This window comes from Nycticebus coucang, chromosome X (genome assembly GCF_027406575.1).
Source record: "Nycticebus coucang isolate mNycCou1 chromosome X, mNycCou1.pri, whole genome shotgun sequence".
In the NCBI taxonomy this organism is placed as follows: domain Eukaryota; kingdom Metazoa; phylum Chordata; class Mammalia; order Primates; family Lorisidae; genus Nycticebus; species Nycticebus coucang.
Window position 1 is genome coordinate 48,557,015 of NC_069804.1, and position 7,907 is coordinate 48,564,921.

The 7,907-nt window shown below is 39.4% G+C and overlaps 1 pseudogene; it reads left to right on the forward strand.

Moving 5' to 3' along the window:
* Positions 1-1,463: 1,463 nt before the first annotated feature.
* On the forward strand, positions 1,464-5,694 carry LOC128576792 (protein MIX23-like; annotated as a pseudogene).
* Positions 5,695-7,907: the final 2,213 nt, after the last annotated feature.

Consider the following 7,907-nt stretch of genomic DNA (forward strand, 5'->3'; position numbering starts at 1 on the left):
GTAGTTGCAGGGTATGTCTCCGACAAAGGTTTAATAACCAGAATCCACAGAGAATTTAAACGTATAAGCAAGAAAAGAACAAGTGATCCCATTGCAGGCTGGGCAAGGGATTTGAACAGAAACTTCTCTGAAGAAGACAGGCACACAGCCTACAGACACATGAAAAAATATTCATCATCCTTAATCATCTGAGAAATGCAAATAAAAACTACTTTGAGATATCATCTAACTCCAGTAAGATTAGCCCATATCACAAAATCCCAAGACCAGAGATGTTGGTGTGGATGTGGAGAAAAGGGAGCACTTCTACACTGCTGGTGGGAATGCAAATTAATGCATTCCTTTTGGAAAGATGTTTGGAGAACACTTAGAGATCTAAAAATAGATCTGGCATTCAATCTTATAATTCATGTTCTAGGTATATACCCAGAAGACCAAAAATCACATTATAACAAAGATATTTGTACCAGAATGTTTATTGCAGCCCAATTCATAATTGCTAAGTAGTGGAAAAAGCCCAAGTGCCCATCGATCCACAAATGGATTAATAAACTATGGTATATGTACACTATGAAATATTATGCAGCCTTAAAGAAAGATGGAGACTTTACCTCGTTTATGTTTCCATGGATGGAGCTGGAACATATTCTTCTTAGTAAAGTATCTCAGGAATGGTAGAAAAAGTATCCAATGTACTCAGCCCTACTATGAAACTAATTTATGGCTTTCACATGAAAGCTATAACCCAGGAGGTGGGTGGAGGGAGGGTGATTGGTGGGATCACGCCTGCGGTGCATCTTACAAGGGTATATGTGAAACTTAGTAAATGTAGAATGTAAATGTCTTAACACAATAACTAAGAAAATACCAGGAAGGCTATATTAACCAATGTGATGAAAATGTGTCAAACGGTCTATAAAACCAGTGTATGGTGCCCCATGATCGCATTAATGTACACAGCTATGATTTAATAAAAAAATAAAAATAAAGCCAGACAAAAGTTACCCTCTGAGTGAAAACAAACATAAAATAGACAATCTTGACCATATGCAGAAGATGCTTAACAGGTGGTTTATAAATGTGCTGTTGATAGAAATACTCAGAAACTATCAGACTTAGATGTATTAAATGAAGACCAGGCTGGTAAGGCTGAGGAATCATGTCCAGAGACAGGCTCTGAGTTCTCTGCAAACCTCTCTATCAATCAATGGGTGACCATATTCATATGAATTAGTCTGAGCACATTCTCTGCACCCCTGGCTTTGGTCTTTGATCTACCCAGGGACTTTGTCTTGTCTTCCTGTGGCTTTAGCTCCAATACTTAATTTTGGTCACACCTTCAACATCCCTTTTGCTTCTTGAAGTTGGCCTTGACATCTTATGCAGATTTTTGCAGCATTCTACCCTTAACCATGATCTTGTCTTAGCTCTAACAGCTCATCTTTGTCTTGTTCTGGTACCCAATGCATATGAACAACGAGGAAGCACCCTCAGGAAAGCCTCCGTGGAATGTGAGTAAACTGCTCAATTGTTTTGTCTAAAGTGTATCATGTGTCAATAGAGAGGGGATATTCTGCATGGGGTGCAGAAAACAGAGAGCCAAAGCTCTGTAGATCTTTAGAATGGGGCCCAGGAAAGGTATCCTCCTGACTCTCTGGCCCAGGTGTTCTGGAACTTTTGCCAAATACAACTCTAGAGTGGGAATGACTCTGTCCAAATACAGTAGCTTTATGACACCTAGTATTTTAATCACCTGATTTCTTGTGGTCTGATTCCCATGCTCACCTAATAACCATCTGGTGATATACATATTTGGCTTCCCAAGTACCCATTTCTACAAGGAAAAGGATGTGCTAGCCAACTCACATGATTTCTCCTGATTACTTGATGTTCTATTTCTTAGGTGTTGGCAATTTATTAAATTGGTATTTTAGCCTCTAGTAAATTACCACTTCTCTGAATTTAATTGAGTTCAATGCTAGGCTATAGTATCCCAGCTTCCAAAGAAAATCCTAGCACATATGAGCCCCTGTTAAAAAGACCCATCAAGTCTCCCTGTCTGAAGTTTCTTTTCTCTCTCTCTCTCTCTCTCTCTCTCTCTCTCTCTCTCTCTCTCTCTCTCTCTCTCTCTCTCTCTCTCTCTCTCTCTCTTTTTGCAGTTTTTGGGCTGGGTTTGAACCTGTCACCTCCAGTATATGGGGCCAGCGCCCTACTACTTGAGCCACAGGTGCTGCCCTCTGGAGTTTCCATTAAATGCAGCCACCATCAGGTCACAAGAGCTCTAGAGTGATTTATATATCTTGGGGAGAAGGGAAGTGGGAGCTGAAAAGATTTCACAAAGGAAATATTTCAGCCTTTAAAGAGTTTTCATTTGGTTTAATGTCTTGAGAGAGAATCATTTTTCTAATTGCAAAAATAATACATGTTTAATTCTGGGAATATGAAAAATATAGAAAAGCATAAACAGAAGAAAATTTTGAAGATGATTAAAATTTAGACAGCTGAATAAGTCAGGAAATAGCTTCCAAAAGGCATTCTTCCCTGAAGTGTTGTAATCAATTTCTCTGATATTGCCTGCACACAATCACCCAAGCCCAGACCAAAAACTCACTGACATATCAGAGTGGGCTGAATTCAAATAGAGTCAAAAATTCAAGCTTTGACTTTTAGGGCATTTGCTTTTGAGTTCAGACCTTTTATCTCAATTTTTCTCAAATAGTAGCCCATAGACCCACCTGCATCAGAACCACTTGGGGCAACTTGTTTAAAAATGCAGCTTCCTGGGCCCCACTGACAGCCTACTGAAGGAGAATTTCTGAGGCTGAGACCAGTAACCTGCATTTTAATACATGGATCATTATGAAAGTTTCAAGATACACAAAGATCAAGAAACATAAAATCCATGCAGACGGAGACTAATGAAGCCCTTCCAGCAACACCAATAAGCCAACAAGTTGAAACTTGCACAGGTGAATCAGAAAGGATGCTGTGGGCTGTGTTTCTTGGAAGTGAAATAATGGACCATAACACAGTTTGTTTCAAAACTTTGGTGATATGAATATGAGTACTTTAAAACATATCTAAATAAATTGGAACTATTGTGCATTGCTGGTGGAAATGTAAACTAATGCAGATGCTATGGAAAATGTTATGGAGGGTCCTCAAAAACTAAACATGATATTAACTGTATGATCCAGCAATCCCACTTCTTTTTTTTTTTTTTTTTTTTGAGACAGAGTCTCACTTTGTAGCCCTTGGTAGAGTGCTATGGAACAGCAACCTCAAACACTTGGGCTCAAATGATTCTCTTCCCTCAGCCTCCCAAGTAGCTGGGACTTGTCTATTTTCAGAGACAGAGTCTCACTCTAGCTCAGGCTAGTCTTGAACCTGTGAACTCAGGCAATTCACCCGCCTCAGCCTCCCAGAGTGCCATGATTATAGGCATGAGCCACCATGCTCAGCCTCCACTTCTTAGTATATACCCCAAAGTGCGGAAGGCAAGGACTCAAGTATTTGTACACTCATGTTCATAGCACCATTATTCACAATAGCCAAGGGAGAAGCAACCAAAGTGTCCATTAACAGATGAACAGATCAAGATAATGTGGTATGTACAATGGAATATTATTCAACCTTTAAATAAAAGAAGGAAATTTTGATGCTACAATGTGGAGGAATCTTGCAGACATTATGCTAAATGAAATTAGCCAGACATAAAAGGAGAAATAATGTATGAGTCTACTTATATGAAGTACCTAGGGTTTGGCTAAATTTGACTAAATTCATAAAAACAGGAGGTAGAATGGTAGTTGCCAGGGAAGCAGCAGAGAATGGGGAGTACAGTGTTTAATGGGTTTCAGTTGGGGAACATGAAAAAGTTTTGGAAATGAAGGATGTTGGTGGTAACCATTGCACAACATTGTGAATGTGTTTAATGCCATAAAATTTTACACTTTTTAAAAGTGGTTAAAATTTTATGTTATATATATTTTACTCCACCCAATTCAAATATGCACATGCACATGCATGCCTGGGACCAGCAATACCTTTCCTTTGTCTGAAGTGGAAATCAAAAAGGCTCTCACCAGGGAGTGACCAGAGAAGTATAGACCAGGTTCAAGCCAAATGCAGTAGGTTAAAACCATCTCACAAAATATCTTGCATTCAGCCTTACTGGAAAATAAGAGCTTCCAGTACACTTTAAATTGTGATTTAAAGTGTTCATTTGAGGTTGCAAAACTAGATTTTGTTAGTGAAAAGTTTTAAATGTCCCTGATTGGCCCAGCATGATCAGAAATTATAACCCTGAGCTCAAAACAGAAATAAAAGCAAACAAAAGAATGATCTTTTCCCCAGTATTTGAAAATCTTAGTTAACTGTTGTATAAGGCTGCAAATACTTGTCCTTCACTAAAAAGCCCTTTACTAAATCTCTACTAAAAAGATTTAAAAAGCTAATGTTGTTCTCAGGGCAGCATTAGTTGTTGCCAATCCGTATTTTCCGTCTTTTTTACTGTTGGGAAACTGACCAATTTTACTACATAAAGGGGGCAGATGCAAGTAGTTTGCAAGTTATTAAGAGAAATTTTTGACAAGTGTAGACCACTTTAGCAAAAAGCTTGGGAAAGCTAGAGGCAGGGTCATTGGAGAAGTTTCCAAACTCAGTAAACTCTAACACAATCTCACTAAAAAAAAATCTGAGTTATGGATTCCTAAAACTTGGAATGATCTTGAATGACAAGATCATAATTGACCTCCTTTAATGAAGTGATACAAAGCTATTTTGTTTTTAGGATCTGCTCTTATTTTCCGGGAAGTATCCCTCCCAAATTGTGAAACCATATTCCCCTTCCACTTGCCCACCCTGGGCAGACCCTGAGACTCATATAAGAAGACTCTGACATGGGAAAATGCTCTCATGTTGTTAACTGAAATAAATGAATACAAGATAGAAACTAACCATACAGCATTCGCCAGTTGTTACTCTTTTAAAAAATTTTTTTAGAGATAGGTTCTTGCTATGTTTCCCAAGGTGAAGTGCTGTGGCTATTCACAGGCACAATCATGGCTCTCTACATCCTTGAACTCCTGGGCTCAAGTGACTCACCATCTCAGCTTCCTGAGTAGCTGGGACTATAGGCACCTACCACAATGCCTGGCTTTTAAAAAAACTTTTTAAGGGCAATGCCTGTGGCTCAAAGGAGTAGGGCGCCGGCCCCATATGCCAGAGATGGTGGGTTCAAACCCAGCCTCGGCCAAAAACTGCAAAAAAAAAAAAATTCAAGTTTTGGTCCAATGTGGCAACACCCAGTGGTGGTGTGAACTGTGAGGAGTTCCCCAAGTTCCAGGAATTACTCAAGGTGATGAGGACAATTGATGACAGAATAGTACATGAATTAAACACTACAGTTCCAACAGCTTCCTTTGCAGGGAGTCTTTGATGGCAGCTCATGCCAGTAGGGACAGCGTCATAAAAAATTATATAGCCCAGACCTCAGCAATAGTAAAAACCCTCTGAGAAGAGTGAGAAAAGAATTTGGACAATTTAAAGTTATTAAAACAACTTAGAAAAGAGCAGACAAAGTTGAAATAGATAAAGTCAGAATTGAATGTTGAAGAAGTTGTAAATGACAGGAGCTGGAAGGTGTTTAATGAACGCTGCTGAATTCACTTCAAGCCTCCAAAGAATGAATAAAAAAAAGAGATACTTTTTATTTAAAGGACCAGGTCATCTCATAAGAGCTAAGCATGACAGATATCAACAGGGCAGGCTTCCTAGGATGATTTCTGAGCCAAGACCTTTTGTTGATTTCAGCCTCACTTAGCCAAGACCTCAAATATAAATAATTCTGATAATTATGGAGAAATCAACTGCTATTTTATCCTGATTCTATTTAAAAAGGTTTTTTAACTATTAAAATAATTTTCTGACTCAGTATAAAAAAGATTTTTTTTTTTAAGTTTTAAAAAGTGTCTTGGCCAGGCACAGTGGTTCACACCTATAATCCTAGCACTTTGGGAGGATTGCATGAGGACTGGAGTTCAAAAGCAGCCTGAGCAAGAGCAAGACCCTGTCTCTACAAAAAATCAAAAAATTAGTCAGACACGATGGGGTACGCCTATAGTCCCAGCTACTCCAAAGGCTGAGGCAGGAGTATTTTTTGAGCCCAGGAGATTGAGGTTGCTTTGAGCTATGATTATGCCACTGCACACTAGCCCAGGTGACAGAGCCAGACTCTGTCTCAAAAACAAACCAAAAAAAGTGCTGTATATACACTAAAAACTGACCAGAAGAAAATGCACCAAAATTTTAACAGTAATTATCTTTAAGTTTGAGACTTGTCTGGGATGTTCATTCATATACATGTGTGAACTTAATTGGGCTTTTTTTCTGGCCTATGGTAGGCTGAATAATGGCCTCCTGAATATACCCCACTCTTCCCCTTGGAATCTGTAAATATGTCACATTACATGGCAAAAAGGACTTTGCAAATGACATTAAGGATATCAACCTTAAGATAGGAAACTTATTCTGGATTACCTAAGTGGGCCCATCTAATCATATGAGCCCTTAAAGGCAGAGATCTTTGGCTGGAAGCAGAATAAAGATGTGGCAGAAGTCAGAGGCTTGTGAAGCATAAACGGACTCAGTCTGCCATTACTAGAGAGGTCCACATAGGAAGTTTGAGAAGGAATGCAAGCAAATTCTAGAAGCAAAGATCAGCCCCTGACTGACAGCCATCAAGGGAATGGGGACCTACAATCACAGGGAACTAAATTTGGCCAACAATCTGAATGAGTTTGTCAGATTCTTTCCCAGAACCTTCAGAAAGGTCCTGCTGAAACACTGATTTTGGCATTACCAGACCCTAAAAAGAGGACCCAGTCAAAATATGTTGTACCTGGACTTTTGCTCTACAGAACTGTGAACTAATAAATGAAGTGGGTATTGTTTTAAGTCACTAAATATGTGATACTCTGTTAAATGGCTGCAATAGAAACTAACATGTGGCCTGTAGTCAAAATCTACACTTGAGAAGTAAGGTCCATTTTAAAGCTTAATCATTAGGTTAACGGCCAGGCATGGTGACTCATGCCTGTAATCCCAGCACTTTGGGAGACAGAGGCAGGAGGATTGTTTGATCTCAGGAATTTGAAACCAGCCTAAGCAAGAGCTAGACCTTGTCTCTACTAATAATGAAAAAATTATCCAGGTGTTGTGGTGGGCACCTGTAATCCCAGCTACTCAGGAGGGTGAGGCAGGAAGATTGTTTGAGCCCAGGAATTTGAGGTTGCTGTGAGCCATGCTGGTATGGCACTCTACCTAGGTGATAGAGCATGACTGTGTCTAAAAAAAAATAAAAAATTATTAGGTTAAAAATAGACCTGTCTTTAACCCACAAACATTGATATATGAATTATCATATCATTATAAATAGCTCAGAAAACCCCAAAACAAAACAATTATTGCATTACTACAAACCTGTCAAACTGGACCTCAACACGATATAAATTCCCTACTTCCTTCAAAGATAATTCCTTTAGAGCAGTGGTTCTCAACCTTCCTAATGCCGCAGCCCTTTCATACAGTTCCTGTGGGTTGCTACCCACAGGTTGAGAACTGCTGCTTTAGAGAATTGTGAATGTTTTACATCTAACATTTGCCATAATTTAAAAAGGAAACAGGGAGTGGAGAGCAAGATGGTGGCTGAGTAACAGCTTCTTTGCATCTGGGCACTGTGAGTCTGGGGAGATAAGACTCCAGGCATCTCTGCCTGGTGGTATCTGCCTGTAATCATTCCTTTGAGGATACAGGGAGTCAGCGAGAGACTTCCGGAACCCCAGAGGAGGACACAAACAGTCGAAAACTGGCATGGGAACTTAAAGAGCAAGAGGAAGTAAAAGGAA